The sequence below is a fragment of the Falco biarmicus genome, chromosome 5 (assembly GCF_023638135.1).
Source record: "Falco biarmicus isolate bFalBia1 chromosome 5, bFalBia1.pri, whole genome shotgun sequence".
NCBI lineage: Eukaryota > Metazoa > Chordata > Aves > Falconiformes > Falconidae > Falco > Falco biarmicus.
This window is the reverse complement of record NC_079292.1, coordinates 66,294,993-66,321,323: the sequence shown is the minus strand read 5'-3', so window position 1 is coordinate 66,321,323 and position 26,331 is coordinate 66,294,993. Positions and strand designations below refer to the sequence as shown.

General features: G+C 40.0%; 1 long non-coding RNA gene across 1 annotated transcript; it reads left to right on the top strand.

Moving 5' to 3' along the window:
- The first annotated feature begins 71 nt into the window (after positions 1-71).
- Positions 72-26,293, top strand: LOC130150522 (uncharacterized). Its single transcript, XR_008822245.1, has 3 exons — positions 72-639; positions 5,045-5,197; positions 24,037-26,293. It is a non-coding gene; the product is annotated as an uncharacterized LOC130150522 (long non-coding RNA).
- Positions 26,294-26,331: the final 38 nt, after the last annotated feature.

The following is a 26,331-nucleotide window of genomic DNA, read 5'->3' as shown; positions in this document are numbered from 1 at the left end:
CCGGCCCAGGGCAGCGCGGCACGGCCGCCGCTTCAGGCAGCCGCCGCCCCTCCCCGCCCTCCCGCTGGCGTGGGGCCCGGCCCGGCCCGGCCCGCCGGGAGCTCCGAGGGGCCTGTGCCGCCCCGGCCCGCGCTCCCGCGGCACGCGCACCCCCGCGGGACACCCCGCGCCGTTCACACGCGGGAACGCAGGCTGCCCCCGCGCCCCGGCCCGCGCGTATCCCGCGTCGCACGTCTCGGGTACTGCTGTCCGTCACGCGCGGCTGCGTCCCGTGCGTGTCAGTTTCGCCCTGAAGCGTGAGGCGCGGAACCGCTCTAAGCTCGGCGCTCCGGCCGTGCAGCCGGGGCTTTCGGGCGGGGCCGCGGGGCTGGGGGCTTCCCCGGCTCCCTGAGGTGCTTTCCAGGCTTTTCTGAGGATCTGCGGAGGGGTGAATTGAAGCCGACTTCTCCCCTTGTCCGCTGTAAAGAGGCGGTGAGGGAATCGCGTAATTAACGGCTGTACCCCTCGTCTGGCCGTGCCCTCGCCGGGGTCTGTGCTGGCCTGCGCCGCCGGCGGCGGCCGTGGGCCCGGGGAGGCTGGAGCCCTCACGCCGTCTCGGGACACAGCCTGGAGCTGCCGTTTGAACAAACACTGCTCACGGTGGGTTGAAAGGAGGAGGAAAAAGGGAACGTACAATGTCTTGGGGAAAGGAAAGTGCAGGCTTTAGAAAAAGAAGGGGGTGATCGAGGACTGCACGATCAAGAAAAAATATAGTAATAATCCCCACTAAGTGCAATGTAGGTATTTTTATAGAAAAGTTGATGTTTTTCAAAAGCAAATGAAAACTCAAGTGGCTTTTATCTTCATGTGTTGTAATTTCAGAGGCACTCCAAGTCTCGAATGAGCTGGCATAGCTCGGATTTACCAGGACTGCAGGCAGGGGTGAGGGTACGGGGTGGTGAAACTGGGCGATCCCTGTCTCAGGATATACTGTAACATAAGGAACTGGGACACCTTCCTTATTCTCATAAAACTCAGGATGGGGAGGAGGAACTTGCTCCATGCTGAGGAGTCGAGAATCCTTTTGCCCCCGATTTACTCTTTGTCTCCCATTTTTTTCTCTAAGAGGGGGGAAGGAGCTCTGGCCTTTCTTCTCAGTCTGGCTAATGTCATCTCCTTTTGTTCTAATGTGGAGTATCACTGGAGAGATCACATTAATGATACGTGAGAACAGTTTCACTGGTTAAGAGAAATAGAGTGACACGCTCCTTCCTTGTAGATGAGGAAAGGTTCTGTACAGGAACAAAAAAGTTGGAGATAAGCTGTGGGGGTACCAGCTGGGAAAGAGGAGCAAGAATTTCTGGAGAGGAAGAAGTTGGAGGTATGTGGCAGAACTACGATGGGCGGGCAAAAAATGTAACAGCAAAGTGGAGGGATAAAACAACGAAAGAACGGGCAGTATAAGGCAGGAAAAACAATGGGGAAGACACATCACAGATAGGAAGGAATGTAAACTATGTTAGAAACTATATTAGACCCTTTTGCTGACTTACAGGCAGTCACAAAAGCATTTTCAGTAAACAATAGATAGTACATTCTCAGCACATATGAGTGAGGATGACCGAGATTAGAAAATAGTCTAAAAAATGTGAAACATTTCCCCCCCTCCTCCGTTTCCCTGCTGTCTTCTTCATTCCTGAACTCCAGCACAAACATCAATTCTGGATAGTTTTTACAGTCGAAAGCAATTTGGTTTCACGCACAAAATACACCTGAAATAGATTCAGGATTTAGAAGATACTCTCATAAAGATTGTCCTCAGATGCCACTGATGCCACATACAGGTTTGGAAACTCCTGGCACATTGGCGTTGCCTCTGTTGGAAGAACTGTTGAATTGTTAACAGGTTTCTTTTGCAACTCTGTATATTTATTTGGGCTTGCGTATATTTATTTGTGCTTCCGAGAAAACAAATGGCAGTTTGCTCTAAGCTTTACAATTGTCAATGACATTTCTGACATAGGTTTCTCTCCTTGTGACTAGGAATGCTGACTGGAAAGTTTAGGGGGTAGGGGTGGGGGGAGGGGAGAGAGAAAGAATTTTGCCTGCACAGCAATTCAGACAATGCTCAGCCAAGATCTGAAATAGAAATGAATTAAGGCTTTTTCTTAAACTGAAGAAAATGAGAAAATATCATGTAACTGATTGCCTCATCAATAGCAATTCCTGGAAGCTGATTTATGTTGGATTAACACCTCTTTGACTGAATTGAAAAAAAAAACCACCAACCCTGAGTCTTTTGAGAGGGAAATAGTACCAGTGCCATTTGCAGATGCAAAGTAATTTAGTTGGGGTTTTCCCTGAAAGGACTGCAACTTGTCATGAATGATTGCTCATTAGAATTTTGGAAAAAAGATCTAATTATGAGTGACTAAGGGATGAGGAATCACATACAAAAACATTTGCTTTCTTGTCTTGGAGTCAAGCAGATCAGAAAACCAGATACTCCTTTTAAGACTTATTCTGACCAGATGTGCTTGGCCTAAAGCATGTAACCTTTCTTCATCAGAAGTTCCCCACAAGTAATATTTATATGAAAGCTGTGGTAGTTGGTGCTTTCACTTTTCTGCACACACCCCCCCCCCCCCCCCCCGTGTTGGCACTTACGGAACAAGCTGGGTTTGTACCCTGAAACCAGATTATTTTCAGCTGCAGGTGGACCTTAGAGGAAATGGGTGTAAGTATGAACGTTGAGGTGTTCAGTTTAAACTTGAAACAGCTCCACAGCAAGGGCTTTGTCTTAAATACACACAACGTTATTCCTCTGTGTGTCTCTAGGACCACGTGGAAAAAGAAGGGCCATCCACTCAGGGTGGTTTTGTTTTTGGGTATTTTTTTGTTTGTTTGCTTGGTTGGGTTTTTTGTTTGTTTGTTTGGGGTTTTTTTAGTTGGCTTTTCTTTTTGTTTGTTTGATTTGGTTTTGGTGGGCTTTTGTTTGTTTGTTTGGTTGGTTTTTATCCTACGGTCGAAGGTGTTCTATGCAGTGCAGGTTGGTCAGGAGCAGCCGCCCGGGGCACCCCGCGAGGGAAAGGGGACCCGCGCGCCCCGCCGGCGACAGCCCGGCGAGGGGCCACACTGCCACCGCGCGTTCCCTCGCCCGAACCGCACCAAGCCCGCTCCCAGGCGCTGCTCCTGGGAAGGGAAAACTTCCAAAGCAGACTTGGAGAGTACCCAGGAAGGAGTTAACTCCGTGCTTAGAAAGTCTAAGATCGATATTTTATTGCAATTTTGTTTGTCATAGGAGACAGAACTGAAGTTCAATCAATTTGGCTTTTGTACCAGTCACCAGTCCTGTATTTTCTCACAGTTGCAGATACATTTCTTTCATCCTAGCATTGTTTTCGGAAGCAGAGAAACAGAAAAGAATCTGTTTTGTCTTGTAGGATAACTTAAAGACTTTTTTAGACACCCCTAGGGGAAAAGAGCTACTTTTGCATTGGTAAAATGAGTGTGATAGCAGTTCTCAGCCTGATGGAGATGTAGCTATAGAAGCAGTAAGACCTGTGATTGGGACTCCCCACCTGAATTAAACAGGGTTCAAGGGAGTGGCAGAAGGCTTGAGGAAAGAAAACACATACACACACACACACACACACACACACACATGCACACAAGATGACAATGATCCTCATTGGAACATCGCAAGCCTTTCTTCACTTTGATAAGGTGAGTGTGCAGCTGCTAGTTTGGAAAACCCAGGCCATAGCCTAGAGCTGACTAATGTCCTGACTTGAGAAATGTCATATCAAGACTATCATATGGCCATGAGCTTTGCTTTACATCTCAACACAGCCAAGGGCTGCAGGAGTTCAGGATGGTCCTGAAGCCACAGATAACAGTGGCTCCTCAGGCATACGGCTTTTTTGTTGTGTAGTAGGACAGGACTAACTTGCATCCTGACTTGGGTGATAAAAGCAATGTTTGTTTCATCAGTCTTGCCTCAATTTGTTTCTTCCTGTGGTTGGAGGTGTTATCTAACCTGCCTATATCAGGGTGGCAGCTGATATTGGCAGATATTACAGCCCTTAGGTAAAGCCTCTGCCTGAGCCACTGACTGTTGAGCAGTTTTGCATACTGTCACTGTCACGCAGAGCTTGATCTGATGGGAATGGGTTGCTATTGCTAGAGATACATCAGGATACATTCAACCAGGGGATATTTTTGGATGCTATGCCCAGCACAAGTTATGGGGTTATATCATAGTCTGATACATGAAGTAGATAGAGCAGTCTCCAAGGGAAAGGGAGGGCGGTCTGTGTGGCTGCCGTCATGTACAATGTCATCTGTCCTTTGTGATGCTGTAAAAAGATTTTGATGCAGTGGATGAGACAGCAGGAACAGAGAGAACTGAGATAAGGTTTTTAACAACCCTGACTATGAATCACCTCTGTAGCAATTTCTCAACCGGGTCCAGGCCTGTTTTACTTGCTAGTGGGCTCCTCTTCACACTGCGGACAGGGGAGAGCCTGGTTGCACAGCTTCATTGGGAAGGTATTTTTTTCAGTGAACAAAAGCAGAGGAGATGGGTTTAGTATAGATTTATTATCCATTGTGTTCGGCAGGAATAGCTTCGCACTGTGAACTGGAGGGGGAGGACAAGTTCCAGGGGGGGGTGGTAAAGCCCGTTCTGTCCTAGCCAGTCAATATCTTGTGAATAACATTCCCCTGACTGCTCTGTTCTTACAGTTTATCACAGCTGGCTCAAGGCTTGCTAGCAACGTGGGCAAAACCAAGCAGCAGGGAATCATGGGCAAAGTTTGTAATGCTGCATTTAAGCGTTGATAAAGTGACAGCATGGCCTGCCCATGTATTGGGTTGTTTGCTGCCTGAGTACCTGCTGCCCTGGCCAATTGCCTGTGCCTAAGGCTTGCTGCCTTGTCCTCATTTCTTTTCTGTCCAGGTCCCTGTGCTCTGCTTTATCCTACCATTCCTAGTCTCTCCCTTTAGTAATCAAGTGTAATACTTTAAAAGTGTGATTTTTTCCTTTCTTTCTACTTATTTTTAGGCTCAGAGATGCATACAACCAGTTATTGGAACAAAGTGTGCTTGGCATCTGTCAGTTTCTGAGTCATCTGGGCACTGGGGAGACAGCCAGGAAAGATCTAGGAAGACATAATCAAATAGTCTTATCAAACACTATGCTAAAAAGAGCAACAAGGTAATGTGACTTGTTTGCAAGGCTTGGAATGAAAGGAATGAAGCAGAGCTAATTTCAGTAATCTGCTGTCACTGCTTTGAGTAAAACATGCTTACTCAGTTGTCTCAAGCATGGTTGTTTTACCATGCATTAGCGTTTTGGTCACTGTAGTAAAAGAACATGCTGTATATGTAGGTGGAGGTATAAATACTCTTAAACTGTTGACACAGGAGCACAACACCAGTGTATATTGGAGTTGTTGCTGCATGCATTCATCTAGAGGCTCTGAATTTTATCAAGGCCCTCTTTTGTTAGGGGCTGCATGTGGGAGATTTTTGTCTTCACCTTAAGGTACAAGTAAACAATACATCCAATAGACTGATGTCTTATCTTTATGTACAAGTCAAAGGCGGAGGAATTAAACGCTATTCCTGAAGAAATGTCGTAACCCAGAAACTGAAAATATTTTTTTTAATTTTTGGGTCCTGATTTTGATGTATGAGATGTGTTTATTGAGGACAATGGTAGAGCAACATTTTAAACTACATTTTTTCTACTGTTAGTAGAACGGATTTTATTTGCCATATTTCCCCCATCAAAGCATCTTTTGAGATAAAACTAGGTTTTTTCTGGATTTTTTTTTTAAATAAGAACTGTCGATACCCCTCCTCCAGGCAAAATTAAAATTATTGGTTTCATTACAACATTCTAATTTCTTTTCCTATTATAGTTAGTGACGTTGATGAAAACAGGGCTAAAGGGACTCAAGAAGTCCTGCTCATTTCCTGCTGTAAAGTAGGATTAACTATATCAAAAATATCAAAGATATCTATCTAATCTGTTTTTGATATGTTGCTTAATGCATGGTGGGAGAATATTTCTGTATCATACTGTTTTTCTACAACCTGAGGATGCACACATGAAAGATCTGTAATAATAGACATCCACATAATGCCAGATTAATGCATCCAAACCAGTCATCATAAGAAAATGACAGAATGCACTAATGCATACAGGAGATTAAGTTGGAAGAAAACCAAAGTGTACATGCATATTCATTTTGGGTTAGATCCTTAACTTTTCTTTAGCAGCTTTGTGCACAAAGCAGTCACAAAGCTGGCTGGCCTGTTTCCTTGGGAAAGGAAATTCTCAGATAGGCTCCAGTTGCCAGAATAGTTTATAAGCAATCTGTGTGTTAAACCAGCAGGTCCAGCTGGCCAGCAAGAACTGCTGTCGAGAGCTGCTCTATGAACACAATGATTTCCCAATGGGCTTTTCTTTTTTTTTCTTTCCTTCTTTTTTTTTTTCCCTTTCCTTTTTTTTGGGTAGGTTAGACTAACTTTTTATTGGAGCGTTTTTGATAGTAATTTGCTATGGGTAAGCCAGGTCAAGAAAAGTACAGTCCAACCTGATCGTGGCTGAAAATAAGTGCAACCATTTCTGCAGTATAGATAACTGCCTTGTTTCCTATACTTTTTGATTTTTATAATTCTTTCTCTTTTTTAGTTTTTTTTGTTACTGTGGTAGTAGTGATTATAATACAATGAAAAAGTTCATATTCTAGGCATTTCCAGCACAGTTTAGGGAGTGACATAAGAACAGAAAAATATCTGTCCTGGATCAGACAAAAGATCTAGGTAGCCTAGCACACTGTCATGGTGTCCAACAGTGGATGCCTAGTATAGGCACAAACCTAAAACCAGCACAAAGGTGGAGTAATACTCTCTTAGTATACTTCTGCAGCTTACAGAAATGTGCAGCTCAGGGATTTCTTTAGTCAGAGGCAGTACCTTTGTGTATAATTGTCTGTAATGATTTTCCTCCATGAATTTGAATAATGGTTTTTTGCATCACTATTGCCCTTTTGTAATGGGTTATACAGCTTAATTGTAGGGTATGAGAAGGTATAGTCCCTTTTTTGTTTTTTGAATATGCCAGTTGATAATTTCACTGGATGTCATCTACTTTTGGTAGGTGAAAAAAAAAAAAAAAAAAGGAATAAGTTTCTTATTCATCCTCTCTGTGCTACTGATTATACAGTTCACTATTATGTTCCTCTGCAATTAGTTTTCTAGGCTGAAAAGTCCTAACCTTTTAATCACTCTTTGCCTGCAAACTGTTTCAGACTGTAGATCATCTTTATCAGCCATCACTTTTTTAGCTTAGCTCTACCATTTTTAAGATGGGTTGCCAGGACTGCATGTAGTATTTAAGGAGCTGAGATGCCTTGGATTTATACGATGATGTATTAATTATTTCCTATTTTCTTCCCTATTCTATACCTAATAATTACTTTATGTTCAGTTAGCTTTTTTGACTGCTTCTAAGCTGACATTTTCAAGTCACACATTAGTGCAGAGGATTCTTTCCTTGGCCTTAATGCTGCCTGCAAGGATGTTGAACATAAACACATTTTATGTACTATTACAGAGTTAGTCCTTGATAGTATCGTTGTGGCACAAACCAAAAATACCACTGGGAAGAGAATCAAAACCAGATTCTCCCCTTTTAGCTGCCTGAGTAGCTTATCCTTGAAACATTCCTCTACAATGTCTAAAAATGCTCCAGTGTGACATTTAAATCAACATAAGAGTAATCAAATTTTCCTGTTATGGTATTTCCAGTCCTGGCAGACTCTCTGAATCTGATTTTCACCTAGCTTGTCACTATTGTTAGCTGTCCTTATCTTGACCTGGCTGGTGGTAATATATATACTTTGCCTTGAGAGTTGCTTTTAAATATCTTGCCTGACACTTCTGTATGAGATCTGAGGTTTGCAATTGGACATCTAACCACTGCTCTAGTTTTGATGGTCTCACAAGGTGTTCTATGGTGCTGTCGGATACACATCAGCTTTAGTGAGGAAAGTCAAGTGTTTAAGCACACACACACAAACACATAGTTTTAATCTGTGGGAAAGAGCCATGGGTCAAAAGGAACTAAACCAAAATACTCAAAGAAACACAGTCCTTGTCTGTAGGCAGTAAGTGATGGAAGAAATCCAAGGTGAATTGCTTGCTTTGTTCCAGAGTCTGCAAAATGTTTTACATGTATTCATGAACTGAACTTGACAACATCACCAAAACATAATATTTGGCAAATAGTTCCCTACCTACAGCCATCTGCAAAATGAAATGAAACTTCAGGGATTTTTCTACAGACATGCTTTAGCTATGGCTTGATCAATATACTTGAACACTTTTATGTCCTCCCTACCCTTTGCTCCTTTGTTGCATAATACATTCATGTATATTTGTCAGTACCACAGCATCTGCCATCTGTTAATCCAGGTGCTAGATCTAAACAGTAGAAGTTCTCTGTGCCAGTGGACTGTTCCTTGCTGTGTGCTGTGTCTCTGAAGTTAAGTATCATTTTAATATTAACAGGAGATTCAGGAGATTTGGATGTTGTTTCTTCCTTTGCCAGTTTGTGGAATCTTTTATGTAGATCATAGGAAAGTATGTGGTCCCATTATGGCCTCTGTAGTATCCTGTTTCATTTTTAGCTTAATGAAATTGAAGCTATAGGAATTTCCTTCTCTTGTACACTTCAGATTACTCTGATATACTGTGCCAGCAGCCACCGGATTTCACCCCTCTGCGTCAACTCCAGACAATAACTCTGAATGGGATAATGGGATAAAGCACTTCCTGAAAATCGGAAGTAATCTGGCCAAATATCTCCCTGATGTGAAGCCACTGGCAGTAATGGAAATACAGCAAGAATGAATATTGGCTTGGTGTCCGCTGAATCTGTTTCATTTGGTTTTGGCAATATGCTTATGGCGTTTTTAAAAATTAATCAGTTGGTCTCTCCATAATCTGAATCCGGGCTGGCTATTCTTATTCAAGTTGTACTTTTTCTGACACTGATGAAACGTAATTGATCCCTAGATGTGCTGTCGATGATAACTTATTTCCTGCTGCTGCAAAAAGCCCATATCTCAACGGGCAATTTAGGCAACAGGTAATTTAAACTGGAATATTCAGCTGAAGAGCAGTCTAGACAGACAAGGATATTTTTTTGGATGGATCATAGCTGGAAGAAGGGACTGCACAAAGTGCAGTGGCCACTAATTTAACTGGAAAGATCACTGTGGGCATCTTCTGTTACTGACAGGCCTCCTGTCAACCTCTCTAAGAGCCCTGCAGAAAGTTTGCCTTACCAGACTGGGAATCATGTGCAGCCAAAGATTGGAATTTCTTCCTTAAACTATTTATTAATATTAAAAGGACACCAAAAGCTTCCAGTTATTAAATCACTGTTTCATTTAAAATATAAAATAATAAATAAGGACATGACAATTATTTAAGATATTTTTATAGTTAAAACATGCAATAAAATAAATCTGCCTCCTGGCAACTCTGATCCTTGCCAGGTCTGGTTGTTTACCCTTATTCAGCAACTGTCATCAAACAAACCCATACAGCCTCTTCTGGGTTGCTAAGGAAGCATCTCTTTCAGGGTACTGTTTCATGTCACCTCTCACATAGGTTGCTGCTGAAATGGTAGTTCCCCCTTTTTCCCTCACACTTCCAATTAAATGCTTCTGCTTTTTCCCTTGTGTTGGGGTGTAGCAGTAGTCTGGCGACATGGTAGGAAGGCTTACCTTGCTGCTGCTGAAAAACTAACCATTTCTTTTTTGTTGGGTTAATTTTCTGTGAGATTGGCAGATGAAGGCACAGGATCAAATCTGCTGGCAGTGAGTGGCAGGCATGCAACTTGAACTCCATGGCTATGGGTCTGCTCCCTCTTGCAGGCTGCCCATTGCTTCTCTTGGGAGTTTCTTAGTCCCTGTTGCTGCTTCATGCTCTTTTCTCCTTTCTCCCTCTCCCCAGAGAGTTCAGTATAACTCAGAATAGAGCAGTACAGATGAGATGGACCTTGCTCTATTGCAAGACACCAAACATAAGAGAATGCAGTGTTGGAAGGAAATTAAGTAGTTTCATCAAAAATATATAGACATACATATATGTAAAATGCATACATGTAATGGTATGCATTTTAGATTAAAAATAACATGAAAATTTGTCTGTGTAGAAACTACAGACAGTTGGAAAGCATGCATGAGTTACTTTCCATTAGTTTTCCTCTCACTACTGGTATCCATCAGCAACAGCTTGTTTATTCCCTCCTGCACTGAGTAATTTAGCTCTTCTTTTTTCCATCATAGGGAGATGTTTGAAAAGATGTCTTCACAGGATATCTGCTATATTCCACAGCACTGAAACAACATCTTGGCAATATTTTAAATCAAGAAAGTTGAATACTGTTTATAGTATTCTATAGAATATAGAGCTCTGATGCTGTATCAGCTTTCTAGGATTTTTTCTTTGCTTCCCCTCCTACCTCATTGTGCAAGCTGCTCTGAACTTTTTGAACGCTTTCAGTGCTGGGCTGTGTTATGCTGTTAGGTATGGCAGCAGGTAATGTGATTTATACCTGTATAAGCACACACAGGTATGCAGAGACAAGCACAGAATAATGCTTTCATTCTTCCATCTAAGGAAGTTCATTGGAGTGGAAGAAATTTTTGATTTCTTGCCTACTTATACCTACGGAACAGGACTACAGTAGTTTTCCAGAGATGTTGAGCTTTTAATCAGTTACAATTCCACATGGACAAAAGACCAAAGAACAAATAATTTATGGTGGAGAGCATAGATTTGTGCATTAATTGGTTGCATGTGAGTCCAAGGAATTAATTTTTTATCCAAACAAACATAGGAGTTTAACTCTTTTTTTATTAACAGATTCGCAAAACCATAGCAGTATAGAGCTCATTGTTGTATCTTCTCATGGATTGCTGTTTGCACTGAGGGTGGGGGACAAAAATGTCTTGGGTTACATCCTGATGTCCTGGTCTTCTGATTGTTTGAGAGGGAATTTTACCACAGAAAAACATGGTTGCACAACGTGATGTTTAGCTTTGTGTGGCCACGCTTCCTGCCTCTGAAAGCCAAGGTATGAGGAAGGAGGAGAGAAAAGGTGGGACCACTGTGTGTTGTACCCTTCTATGAACTGGGATTTAGCCAGGGCACAGGCTGTTTTCACCTCAGAAACAGCCTGGAGTCCATCAGTTCAGAAATAGCCACAATAAGTTAGTCCAGCAGCCAGGGTGGTGAAAAGCTGTATGACAAGTTTGAGCTTGCCAGTTAGAAAGTGGAGACAATAGAAAACTCTAGGAGATCGCCTACTTCACTTTGCCTAAAGTCATACAGATCTTGAATCCTGAGCTCCAGTCCAGGACTTTTACCCTTTTGCTGGCAATTCATTTGTTCCAATTATTAGATTATTTGAGCCATTTCCGTTGTATTTATCATCAAATAGCTCCTTATCTTTTAGCAATAATGCTGTTCAGGTAGATAAGAGAATCTTCTATCCCTGTTTTTGGCTTTTACAGAAGGAGAAGTACTTGAGAAGATAAATAGTGTCTTCTGTTTTATAAAGAATAACTATATATTATTACAGGCTTCAGTGTGAAACAAATGTGATTAACAAAAAGAAGGAATCTATGCATCAAACTGATTATTTTGCTTAAACACAACTACAGTTGTCAAGCAAAAGGTCTTGTTTGTGTTCTTTTTTAAAAAAATGGTTTATAATTGCTGACATTATTTCTTTGTGATTACTGTACATGGAAGAAAAGTGTGACTGCACTTGTCAGCCACTTTTCCTACACAGTGATAATCCTTTTCAGAAATTATACAACCTTGTAGCCTACTGAGAAGTAAATTAAAAAGCACTGAGATTTATTCCCTCAATTGAATCTCCAATTAAAATTACAATTCCTCAAAGTATTGTTTATTTTCCTTGTACAAACTTAGAAAAAGGCAACTTAGAATATAGCTAATCACATTTCTAATGGAGTTATAAGAAAATGTGCCTATATAATACTTGACTTCAAAATCACATGGAAACACTGCAATTAATTTCTGTGAGACTCACTATACTCCTGAGTTCATTATGTTTCTTTATATGCAGATTAGAACTCTTATTCTCCTTTCCCACTTTATATAATTCCACTCAGGCATTTGGAGCTGCACTGCTATAATACTGTTGTCAAAAGAAATGGTAGCAAAGTGCAAGTGGAAACTGGATACCTGGTGAAATTTCTGCTGATGACAAAGTAGAACTCTGCTTGAGGAACACCAGCAGAAACAATCATCAGACATAGCAGAAAGAGAAGAATGGACTCATGGTCAGTACTGTCTGTTCTTTATATCAACAACAGCTGTCATGCTCTTGATGAGACAAAGAGGAGCAGATTGAGAAGAACACAGCTGAAGGTTAAAAGTCATCACCAAATCAGCCAATAGGAACTTATTGCTTTTTTGTGAGAAGTAAGATTCAAGACAGCTGAAGTACAGCTGAAGTAAATGCAGGAGGTGTTACAGGGCTACCAGAATAAAAGTAAAAGCCAAGGTAAGTGCAAGGGAGAGCTTTCAAATTACTTGGTGGAATCCATGTGGAAATAGCTTATTGGAACAAAGAAAGGTTCTGTATATTTAGGGATATCTTAGGAGATGCCCACTGAGGACTAAAAACAAGCTATTGAGGTAGTCCTCAGAAAGCAAGAAAAAAGATTGCATCATTGGCACTATCAGTGATGGTCAGGGTTCGAGGGACTTTGCAGTTCCTTATGTTCTGGAAGGGGACAGTTTTACTTTTTACATGTCCTCTTTTTAGCTGAGAAGGATGTTATCTTATTGACCTCAGACAGGCAGTGTTTCCTAGGCAGGACCAAAGATCAGAAGGTAAGGAGAAGAGGAGCTATGACCTACCCTGAGCAAGATGGAACCTGCTTCCAGCAAACAGACAGGGAAAGAGTGACTTTTTACATTCTCAAGAGGACAGAAGCTAGGACAGGAAGAAGAAAAAATAATAAAAAGGGATGGGAAGAGGTGTTAGCTTTTATTCATGCTGAAAATAGAGCCTTCATTAATTGGAACTTGGGGTTGAGTTCATCTACTCCAAATTTTAATGAACTTTCAATTATGCCTTTGTATTGTTAGTGTCTCTTTAATGGAAAAAAATAAAAGATTGGAAATATAGGCAAGTTACATGTTACAACAAGCATAGTAATGAGACTATAAATATACTAAACTATTGTAATAAACATAAATCTGAAAATGTAAAATAAATTTCTGAAAGCAGAAATGTGTTAGGATATCATAAAATACCTCATTAAAAATTTGGATACTTTAATTTCAGATTTCTATTTCTATACTTTTTTAATGAGACAAATAATAAAGAAAAATGACATTTTCTGATTGTCCACACAGGCCAGTAAAAGTTTTAAGGAAGTTATTTTATGTATGAAACAATGAAGGGTGGCCTGAAGCTGCCACACTATAAACTGAATTGGAGATTCATAAAATACCAATGAATTTGCATATTTCATATCCACCATGTTATATTCTCCAAAAGCAGGAGGTTACGTTATCGTGTCTTCTCTCCTGCTGAGACCAAATTGATACAATTTCCATAAGGAATTGTAGGTTCACTTGTTGATACATGCTATGGGGTTGAGGCCTGAAGAACATATAGACTGTAGTATGCTTTCAATATGACATGGAAGTAAAAAAAGACAATTACACTCAGAGATATTATAAGCCATCCAGGAGTTTACAACTGTAGAAAGCAATTTTTGCATAAGCACAACAGTTCAGGAGAAACAGGGATAAAATATGATGGCTATTAAGTAATGACTGGGTAGCGTGACCTGGAGGCCACTGAAGGTGGGAAGATTGCTGCATGATTTATTTTGAGCAGCAATGTCATCTTTTTTTTTTACATCGAAGTAGCAGTGATAAGTCATGGCTGAAATGAAGACATTTCTTGCATGTCAAAGAAGATGATGGATTGAAAGATGTGAGCTTTAACTATGATGATCAGAAGAGCTTTTAGCTTTAAATTCAACCTCTATGAGATGCATCTCAGATGTGGTAATTATGAATGGTTTAAAAATCTCTCACAAAGGTAGATGGCTTCTACAGTGAAAAATTAAAGGGTCGCTTTGGTTATTCATCTGCCAGAGATGCTTCAGTTCACAGAAATAACCTGTACTGTGTCAGAGGCAAGCTAAGTTGAATTAAGTCAACGGTACCTTCAATCTTGAAAGGTACCACCTGGCTTGAAATATTGATGGGAAACTTAGAAACCCCCAATTCAAATAATTGAACAAATCCTTAAAAAAAAATAATCCTCAAGTGGGCTTCTATTTGCTGCAAGCATTAGGCAGTAAAGAAGATATAGGAATATATAGAAATTAGCAACATTATAATTATCAAGTAACTGCTTGTCTTACAGTGCTGCAGGCAAGTTAACATGGTAGAGAGTGGGGGGTCAGCCTTCATTCTTCCTTTGAATCAGTTTAGGTTAGGAGTCACTGAGGTAAATGACTCTATAGTCCTTAAAACAAGAGGAGCTGCTGTGTTATTGTCAAGCATATTTAAGGAGAATCAGGCTAAGCCGTCGCACAGAGATGTGCAAGTAGTGTTATACACACAGTTCTTTCTCATGACTTTCTGGTCTACTGCTCTTTGTTCTTCCTGTGCTGCCACACAGTGCCTGTGTGGTTTCCCCCCCTCTTTTGGGTCTTTATGAAACATGCTATTTCTTCCCTAGGAATTGTCGACTAGATAGCTTTTATCAGATTTTACCCCTCTCCAGTCTGTACCAAGTCTGTAACAGGATACCATTGTGCTGAACTTCCCAGAAAGGCAGTGTAGGAGAGTAAGTTCTTGCAGGCTGTTGAGCATTTAATCTTCTGCTTTGTGTGTACAATGTGGGTCACAAGAATATCGTGTAGTCTGCATGTCACTATTTCTTCTCTGCAGGTCTCTGCACAAGGGTGGGGTGCAGTGATCATGGTGGTTTGGGTCTGTAAGAGGAAGACCAGCAGGGACAAGGAGCTCCAAAGGGAGCGACTGAGACTGTGAAGAATGGCTGGTTGGGCACATGTGTTAGTGTTTATTAGCTGTGCATGTGCCAGCTGCTGAAGGAAAAGAAGCAACAGGGGACCAGTCATGTTGAGTGGAAAAGATGTAAAAGCAGTGCTACGGCTGGCCTAGATGGCTCAGCTGAAAGGCAAAGAGGCAAGCAGGGTGGAAGTGCAAAGGCAGAGGAGGAGGTGATCCAGCTCTGTGAACACAAAAATACTTGTCAGCTTCTGGTGTCTGTTTTTTCTGACTTTATTACTGAGGACTAGTTGCTGAAATAAGGCAAGAGTGCACACAGTATTAGCACTGAAGGCAGTGCTTGCCAGATTTTGCCTCTCCCCTTTTTTGAGACTTCTCTGTGAAACTGTCAGAGGAAAGAGGACCTGAAATAACAGTTAACATCATTGAAAGGTCCTTCACCTTGGGAACTAGTACCTGGCATAAAAATTCTCAAATCATTGACAGATGATGTAAATTAGAGCTTGCAGGACTAAAGGAAAAGAACACCAAGGTTATAAATTCAAGGATTTTGAGTTAAGGAAATGTCAGAACTAAGACACACATAGAATATGCACAGTTCTAGCCTGACCAAAGCAAATCTGGTTATAAATAACTTAAAGGAGAATTTGCAATGGGAAGGGTCAGAATAAAGAATTAAGGGCAGAGGTACTTTGCAGCTCTAAGAGGCAAGAGAGCAAACAATGGAACAGCATAGGGCCATAGGGCAGCAAATGGCTATTCCAAAATATTGCAAAATGACTCATGTGTTGTTTAAATGCCTGTTGATATGGTAAGAACTTTAGATTTTGATCAGTACATACAACTGAAAGAACTTTATATGAACCTGACTGCATTAAGCTGAATTTTAAAAATGATTCAAGTGAAGGATTGTCCAATCTCAGCAATAAACTCCAGCTTCTTTAGGAAGTAAGACTTTAATGCTGTGGCATTAATCTCACAAGTACATTTTTATTACCCAAATAAAAGTGGAGAGAGGAAAAAGAAACTACAACATGAAGGAGCTGGAATTGAAGAATTAAAATGGCTTTGCCAAAAAATGTTGATTATGAACATTCTGTGTGTGTTTTCCATGTCACTTGAAGGTAACTGAATGCCCAAGGGGCTGTTCTCAATATCTATCTTGGCCATCAACTAGAAGGTATAAATCACAAAACCGTTTTATTCCTATGGATAATAATTGACTTGTAGTATTTCTTTGTAATCTCATGACATTTTTGGGGAATGAAACATAAAATGGAGACACAATTCTGTATTCTTACATGTGTGAAAGCTCAAAGTAGCTATTTCAAACCAGCATGCATAAAAATCATATTATTGTATGTAACATTTACCAGGACTGGTGTTAAAATGAGGTCATTTTATTACATTCTTTCTGTCTTAATGCATGCTAGCAGCATTCTTAAAACAACGCTTTCATTTGGCTGTTCTACATAGTTCTGCTTTGGCGGGGTAGTAATATTAGCCGAAATAATGCTTCTTATCTCCAGCCACTCTTCTGTTGTCAGCTATGCTTTCATGTTCTGATTAGTGCTTTAGACTGTCTTCTGCCTGATGCCTGCTTTAGCTGACTTTTCAGTAGCATAACCCTCAGTAACATCAGGAGTGTCTAAAGAAGTGTTAGTAATTTTTGCAAATAAAGAGGGAGGGCAGGGTACTTTAATTACTTGACAATAGAGAAGCCATCATTTCCAAAGATTCATAGGGCTTAAAATATTGATTACTTAGGTATTTTTTTTAGCTATAAAGCAATTGCTTGCTTGTTCTTCCAACAATATCATTTTGAGTGATAGTTGAATCCTATAGGTTTTTTTAAGACGGCAATAGAAACATGTTCTCTTTCCAATTTATTTTGCTGGTAAAGGATTAAAAAGTGTCTCTTTGTGGGGAATGAACCAAAAAAATTAAGGGACTGTTGGAGCCCCCCTTTTTATTTATTTATTTCATTTATTTATTAATTTTTAAAACAGCTGCTTTGAATGTGAACAGGGGTGCATATCCTGTCAAGGCTTTTATGCCAGTAAAATGTGTTGGGTTTTTTTTTATCCCAGTGCTGAGTCACCTAAGTGATAATCATAAGGAAACTTGAGAAGGCAGGAAAACAGGTATCTTATAAAGTCAGGCTCTTCCTACCATGTAATTTTTCTTGGTGGAATTAATTCTAAATCTCATTTCCTATGTTAAATTAGGTCTTTCTAGAGCCATCTTCATATTATTTTTTGTTTTAGTTTCTTTTTCTAGGTGTTTCAAATCTACACAGGAAAATTTCTGTTAAGAAAGCTAAATTGTGCTGTATTAAAAAACAAACCAAAGTGTAAGGCTGATTTAAACACCAGTTTAATCTCATGCTCAAAGTTTATTAAACTATCATCTGACAATCACAGATACGCTAACTGCCCTGCAGCTGACAAATAAAAAGGCATTTTACAAATATTATGTGGGATGTACAAGCTAATATCAATTCATGTATTGCCGAGTTACAATTTTTAATTGTGTTCAGAATCATTTAATTAACTTCTTAATTGTCAAGTAAAAAGAAGTGAAGCATACAATCCAAAATCATGCCAATCAAAAACCTCAATTAGCTGTAATAGACTTTGGCTCAAACGTGTACTGCTGTGGTTGTCAACAAAACTGTAGTGAAAAAAAAAAAAAAAGTTTAAAATTAGAAGGCCCTCAAAGGAGGATCCTGGAGGAGCCTGTGGGGAGAGAGGGACGATGTTAAAATTGCCATGTCTGATGTCATTAAACTTGCAAATGCTTATGTCAAAAATACATTTCAATATGTGTCATATAGAAGAAAAACCAATGTACTCCTAAGCAAAGGAAAACAGCTTTTCAGGTGAATACTGGTCTGTATATTGAACATGGCACAAAAGGTGGTCTGGAAGAAGTGGTCTATGGTCATGGGTCATGATCCCTCTGTACGACCCTTTCAGCCTTCTCTTTTTCCATGAAAGGTTTGAGATTGGTTAAATATTGTCATGTGCTACCCAAGGGTATGGTGAAAAAAGATAAAACACAGTTAGGAAAGGTGATATAGATATTGTTGAGGTTCAAAAGTCAGTCACAGCTCTTTTTACCATAGGCTTCCAGAAGAGGAGACTACAGAAGCTGCATCTTATATCTGTGGTAAAACAAGGAGATGGCCAAGGCTGAGGAAAGGCCTTTCGCTTTTGTTATAGATGCTGACCCAGGAGCTGGAGATCTGTTTATTCATGTGTCGTCCAAGCTGTGGTGACTTTTGTGAGGCAAGAGAAGGGGAAAATCAAAACTGCCTAGGGCTGACAATTTCAGGAATTTATAATACCAGTTCAAATCCGAGTGCTGGCCTCTCAGGGACTGGAATTTATTGCTCTGTTGCATTAGGCTGTTTGTGTGAGATAAGATGAGTCCGTGAGGCCAATTTTTAATTGACCAGGGTAATTTGCACAAATCATTGTAAGTCACCTTTATTCCCAGCCTCATTGGAGACCAGAAATGCAATGGACCATCACAGCTTTATTTACACTCTTTTCTTTGGAACCAAAATCCTCTAAACCTCGGTCAAGGCAAATGATAAAATTGTAATGTTGGACTATCGGTTCTGTCTGCCATATCATTTCTGCGATTAAACAGGCATCCTGATCTTAAAAGCCCCTAACTGTGTACTTTCATGAGTAATTAGAAAAATTCAAAATATAAATTTTCAATGATAAAATAAATCCAGCTTCATGTTGCCTCAAAGTATTAGCGAACACCAGGAGTGATACATTTTCTCAAATGCACTTATCCTCACCTGAATAAGAAAAACAGAGCTGAACTAATCTCGCTGGAGTTCAAAAGTACAACTTGCAAACTGGCCTAGTGCTCATTTGTAAGCAAATGAAGTACAGTACAGACAGATGTTTTCCCTTTCATTTTATCAAGCCTTCCTTAGTTTGTGCCAAGTCAGTATGACTCTGGTCTTTTGGCTTATTTCTGAACTATTCTTCATTTCACTATGGATTTTATTTTCCAAGAGTGACCTACTGTTAGAGCACAAGTAACCATCTGCTCCATCAGCAATATGCAGACTAATACAGAGCAAGGGAAAAAGGATCGCTGGACTGGTCACCCTCGCACCACTCTCCTCCAGCTGGGACTGTTGAGGTGGGGCATCCTCATCCTGCACACTTGGAAGTGCTGGTTTGAGTCCTCAACAGAAGGCAGATCCCCCAGCTGAGTGCCTTACAATACTGGAAGGTGCTCAGAGGAATATGGCTTGCATGAGCGTGTTCCTGTGCAGGTGATGCTTCCACATATGGCCAAAGCTGAGGAGACTTTACAGTGATGCCAGACCTCAGGTGAGACAGCAGCATGGTGAAGGCCACACCACCAACAAAGGTGTTGCATACTTTGCCAAAACATCCTTGATACTGAAGTAACAGGCTGAGACTGCCCCCAAGTCATAACCTTTGGCACCAGGAAAGGGGCATGGGGCCAGAATAGCTTTGCACAATGGAAGTTGCCATATACAGCTGGGAGGGATGCCACTTTGCTGTCCTTTCTCAACTGGGCAGCAAGGAGTTGAAAAAGTCTATGTGGCACTCACACTGCCTTAGGCACAGCTGAGGATCTGGAGGACAAAGAGCAACCCCCCTGCTGCAGCCGCAGATGCAGTGAAATCCTCCCCACCCACTCTGGAAAAAATTCCAAAAATTTTTTCGCACTGGGGAAAAAGTGGCACGACAGATCCTGTTGGTTTTCACCAAGCCTATGCCAAGAGTCTCTGATACAGATCCTGATGCTGCCACTTTTGTCACTCAGTGGTATCTCATTGGTGTCCAGTGAGAGAATACTGTGAGGGTTATTATCCGCTGGAAGAGGCTGCCCAGAGGTGTGGAGGGGCTCCCGTCCTTGGAGATATGCAAACCCTGGCTCGACACAGCCCCGAGCAGCCTGCTCTAGCTGACCTTGCTCGGAGCAGGGGGCCGGGCTAGAGAATCTCCCAAGGTCCCTTCCAACCTCGACTATTCTGTGTGTCTCTGATTCTGACAGTCCAGGTATCTGCATGCCCAAATCAAATTCCAAAATGTAACTGAAATAATACTGTCTAATCTCAGGATATAATATGCCTACAATTTAATTTCTGACCCACCTGTTCGAGGCATAGGCAAATGCATGTAATGGAAAACAGTTGTGTCTGTAACATAAATCATATATCACAAACATTCTTATTCTTGGAGAAACTCAAATATACATATTTAAAGAGAAAACAGATGAATGTAAGTACCTAATAGCAGAAAAGAAAGTTTTATCAGGTGATTTTGATGTAATACCATTCTTGATTGTGTTTATTAAGATTTGTTTACTAAAGCCGTCTACCTATCTTCTTCTCACCTAATTAAAATTAATTACAAAAGGAGTAATTATGCTTGCAGTCAGACCTGTTACACTGAGCAGATTATTTGCTTGAGCTTTAATTTTACAGCTGCATCTGATTTTGCCATATTGAATTTTAATATGTGGATGCTCATCTTCCTTCTTGTATAGTTTCTAAAATGAAATTACTTACGTTGTGTGCAATTACTGAGACTTTCAAGAGCCATTTTGATCAAGAGTGAGATAATTTGCCACTTTACCAAGGCAAGATGGAATTTAAGCTGAGGAGCTAGCTGTGTTGTAAATATACACTTAGCTTATGTTACTGTCCTTTCTCTGAATAGTATTAGAACAATTATTTTATAAACATACATATGTACCACTGGCTTATGCCGGGCACATACAGAAACATCTGTTCAGTTGAGAAATAGGATGTTGGTAACTTGAACAGCATACAAGCATATCGAAATCAGTGGGCATGGGTGCAATATCTTTCACGTGAGGAAATTGTTCTCACATACTAATACAAGTGTTTGTTCATGTCTATTTATAAATGCGTATTATATATTCTATTAAAAACATTAGGTGTTTAAAAATATGGTTTGATTTGCTTAAATGAAACAGGTTCAGCACTTTATCTGGAAAATAAAAATAGGCATTTCTATCTCAGTAAACTATAAATTTTCTTACAAGCAGGTAGGTGATGTATAGAAATCAAAACGTCTAAAGAATTGTAAAAAAATCTGCTAACATACACATCAACCTCAATCTGCAATATGAGACTGACATCAAAGTTGACGTCTAATTGGATAAAGTTGTGTTTTCAAATGTTGTTCTGGTGAAAAGGAAAAGGGCAATGTAAGCTCGTGATCAATGTTGGATCAGCTGATCAGAGTCTAGCACAGCCATGCTCAGGGGAAGAACAGAGCTGAGGCTACTGTTCTCTCCCCATACATTTCTCATTCATTCTATGTGAGAGACAAAATGTACATTATGATTTCTTTATTAAGAAGTGATACAATAATCTAAAAAACAAATTGGCTGGTGTCTATTGTGTGCCAGTGGTGAAATTAATGGAACATAGCCACTGAGGAGAGAAACTGAACTTTATCTTTACTATCCCTGGGGGTATTGGCTCTATAAACCAACAACATCTGGATAGGACTAACCTATTCAGAAACAGCAATTGGCCTAATAATCAACTTTCAAAATGAAGATCCAGTGTAGTACATTTATTTCAAATTGCTAAACTAATTATTGATGAGAGTTTTGAAATACCTACTGTCTATAATTATATATAAATTATATTCCTGCAGGCCTAATAGATATGCATGCTAAAATTAAAGGAGTGTTTTACTTATTCTCATTGTGGTAGCTCCTATATATCTAGGATAACATGCACAGCAATTTGCTCATGTAAGCTGAAATAAGTTGTTAAAAATTGAAACAATATAATGGATGTACTATATTGTTTATTTGGAGTTTTTTTCTATATTTTCATATCTAGGTAATGTTGCAATGTAACATAAAAAAATCTAATGAGACTAATCAAAAGCTCAGACAAATATTTCTCCTTGATTGAATTCTCTGATTATCTTACACAACCAGAACACACTAGGCTCTTCAAAAGATGCACAACAAGAAATGGAGCACTGGAAATGTAGCAATGATATTGCATATATACCATTCATTAAAAAGGATCCAAAAGCCAAATGCAGTTAAAAATGCAGAATTGTTTCAAAATGTCTTTAATGGAATTAAATCCACAGCATTTTCTTTTTTTCAGCGAATGTCCTGGTGCCCTAAGAATGCTCCAAACATTTTTAAAGCACATGAGGGTAAAAAGAGAAAATTAAGAGAGTTTATGTTGAACAAGCATTTTAATCTATAGAATTTTGATAATAAGGTTGACAATGCTATAGATATATACCTAAGAACTACTACTTTTCTGGTATTTAAGTAAGAGGCTTGTGTTTCTTTCCCTGAGAAAAAATGGAAAAATATTAACTGCAGTCAGCATCATCCATTTGCAAATCTTTTTTCCAGATCTTCTATTTGTTTGTTTTTTTTTTTTTAAACAGGAAAGAAGAGCTAAGAGAGGATGCCATCAGGGGAGCTTGCTTTCTTATTCTTGAGCTATTTGGCTTCATAGCTATTGAATGGTGCCCTCCATAATGGGAAATATTCTGAACTGGAAATTCCTACATTACTCTGGGTTTTTTCATTATTTTCTTCAAATCTGCTTGGCCTTCTCTTAGAAGATTTGAAAACAGCATCCTTTAGTAAGGTTTCTAGACCAATCTTTTCAAATAAAGGGAGAAATTTCAGCTCCGTGGAAGTAAATTCAGCAAGGTATTCTGCTGAGATTTCACTGAGAATTTAATGCCCAGAGTTTTTAATCTCAAAGATTTTGATAATAGAATTATATCTAACTATCCTATTTTCTTGATCACCTCAAAAATGTAACTAATTTATAACTAAATAAAGCATGGTTTACTTCCACAGGGGATTTTTAATGTGTGAGAAGTTACAGAGACCTCACATTCCACAGGAGGGAGCCTCTCTCCCGCTGAGCTTGGAGCAGGACTTTTAGTATAGGAACTGTTCCTCTTTTGAATTCTGTATAAAAAACCAGTGCCTTGTACAGAAAGTTAGAGAATTTTGGAATAACTCCTACAAAAAGAAGGGTTAGCCCCCACTTTTTAGTTACAAATGAAACTAGGATAAAAAAAATCAAACATGCCACTGAAATATTTGAGATATTTATTGCAAACATCGATGTCATTTTCGAATATACTATCCAAACTTTAATCTTCCTGTCAATTTTGCGCAGAAAATTAGTGGTGAAATTGTTAAGAAGTTGAAATAGGTTTAAAATATACATTTTCAGAAACAACAAGCTGCTTTGGAACCTTGCAAAATAGAAAGGTCTTTGAAATTCTCCATGTGTGGCTTTTATAGAATAATTTTTACATTCATTAACCAGCCTTGCTAAAAGTAGTGGTTGTACACGCAGAAGTAGTGCTGTCTGAGCTAAGCATTATACACAGGATGTGTTTATTATACTGGAGGAGATTGTGGCAGCCCTGGAAAGCTCACGTGCATTTGTAAGGATGAACCTAAGTGGACTTCTTGTCCTGCAGGCTGAAGCAGGAAATTAAACTTACAAAGGAGGGAGCTTAACTAGTTAGGGCACTCAGGAAACAGGGAGAGGATTAAATTAAATCTTAATAAAGACAGGTGGCAGCAGCCTCCCCACCAAACCACAAGCTGTGCTCAGTTCTTCCCACAGGACAAGACACTAGACTCTGAATGGCTCGTTCTGGCAACCCTGACTTAGACACTTCATTTCCAGTGCAGGGATGTTTATTTGAATGTTCTCTGATGCTTTGCATTTCTTTCACCAACAAACCTCTAGAGAGGTTTGAATGCAGCAAACACATTTTGGATTACCCCTTGACAATGCTTCAGGTCTCTGACAGACTTGTGGGTTTTTAAGAGTAGATTGGACTGTTGTCTCCAGTCATTTCCCCGTTTCTTTTTCATATATTACAGCTCCTGGGACCTGCTATCAGCCTGCAGTTGATCTCAGCAGAGCCACCCATGCAGCATGGCAAAAAGGATTCATATCCCCACCTGGTACCCACCTGAAGAAGTCCTTGGCTGTGTAAGAAGGCATTTGTGAAAGAAATAGGAATCTCTGATTGTGCATTTTTGCTGATCACAAATGCAAGTTCATGATGCAAGTTCACAGTGGCCAAGTGTGTGATGGCCACATCTTCTGCAATACTAGGCAGTTTAAGCACAGCCAACAAACATCTTTCCTCCAGCTGACAGGAGCATCAGCGTCATCAAGCTAATCCACACTGTGAGGGATGATACATATTCCCTGCTGTCCCAAGTCACATATTTTACCAGAATGATTATGGATTACTGCATGACCTAGCCATATACTGTGTTTCTGGCAGGTAGCAGTGGCATTCTGTCATGTTGAGTTAACTGCAAAATATCCTCCCTTAACAGATTAACTTGGTATCAGTATTTCAAATGAAGTCTGGATAATCACAGCTCGCTGAGTCTTCCTGAAACTCTGAGGAGCCATCGGGGAGCTGATCCACCTAGCCCAGGTGTCACAGTATGGAGATCAGTCAGGCCATGCTTTTGTACCTGAGACAGACACAGACCATGGCCTCGGCTCAAGGGAAGGAAGAGTGGTCTGGAAGCCATCTGTTCCTGTAAAACATTTGTCTGTCTTATCAAATATGCTCGAATACTTGTGCCAGAATGGTCACAAACATCTTCCTTAGCTGCAAAAAGTACTACCTTGCCTGCCCCATTTCTTAGTAATCTGGTCTGTCCTTCTGTCTGCTGGGACTTTAACTGATAGCACCACCAAAACAGACTGAGACAAATGCCAAAGCCATTCCCAAAGGAATCTTTTTCTAGCTGCATTTCACACGGTTATGATCAGTGTCTCTGTGATGTGGCCTGTCTTAACCTGAGATCCTGTTCTTGCCAGAACTGTGTTCCTCAAGAAATGCTTCCCATTCCCTGGTGCAATGCTGTGCAACTCTTTTGCTGCCAGGAACACTGGAGGACTCTAGGTATCCTCAGGTGTTCCCACAGAAAGAGAAAGGCAACTTTCTGGGAGCTTCTGCACATGCAGACACTATGCAATGCAAAAGAAGTCTAGATGACTAAAGACATTTGCATCTCAAGGTCTTAAGCTGCTTTGATTTATGTCATCTAGTATCTTTATTCTATATGAAATCTTTCAGAGAGGTAATGAAATCTGCTCAGTTTTCACATAATCTGGGTATTCTCAGTGCTAAGTGAATCTTCACAGTAGCAGAAGTGTTGGCCAAAATGCAAAAGGTTGTTTTTTTCACATCATGGGGCAGCAAAAAACATCTGGGAGGGTAACTCATTATTGCTATTGTTACTGCTGCTACTACTACTACTATCAATATTAATAATATTATCATTACAGCAGCAATTATTATTGTAATAAAAACCATAACAAAAATGATAATAAGACTTTGGAAAATATTTATTTCATGGGTTTTTTGAAAGGATATTCCCCAGGAAAAAATGAATCAAAAAAGAAACATCTCTCAATCTATGAACAGGTTGAAAAATGCTTTTTATGACAATAATCCCATCATAATTTTAACTCTTGCAGATTCAAAATTACTCTTTTATATTATGCACACAAATACCATGTATAGAAGTATGACACTTTGCAAACTACACGCTTTCAGGCATCTGTGGACTTCAATGGGATCACAGTTCCTTTCCTGTTGGAATGCACTAACACCAAGTAATCCTTAAACGGATAACTTAAAATGTCTTACTGGAGCAGGAAACCCTAAGGGAGAAAATCCAATACCTGGTAAGTGATAAATGAAATATCATACTTTTTGTGGGCATTTTAAAACAATTTTTAAAAAAATCCAGTAAACTTTGGGATAGATAAACCATTTAACACAAACCAGTAAGCAAGCACGAGATCCAAAATAAACTAAATTGTTCCAAATGTTTTGGCTGGATGGTATGGTGGATTGCGGAGAGCCTGTTCTGTGTGGCAATACACAGCACCTCAAAATGGAAGCTGTGGGAGAGAGACAAGGGTGGAGCCATCACAGGGCAAAAACTGGAGAATATGAAGATACGTATGAGTTATCTTTAGAAAGGTCCCAGTTAATACATAAGTACAGGCTGAAATCCATCACTGTACTAATGAAGGCAACGCGATTGTTCCCAGAAATATCTTGGACATCTTCAACTCTGAGCATGATGAAAGGAGCACCACAACTTGCCTCTGTCTCACTCCGACATAGTTCATTTTTA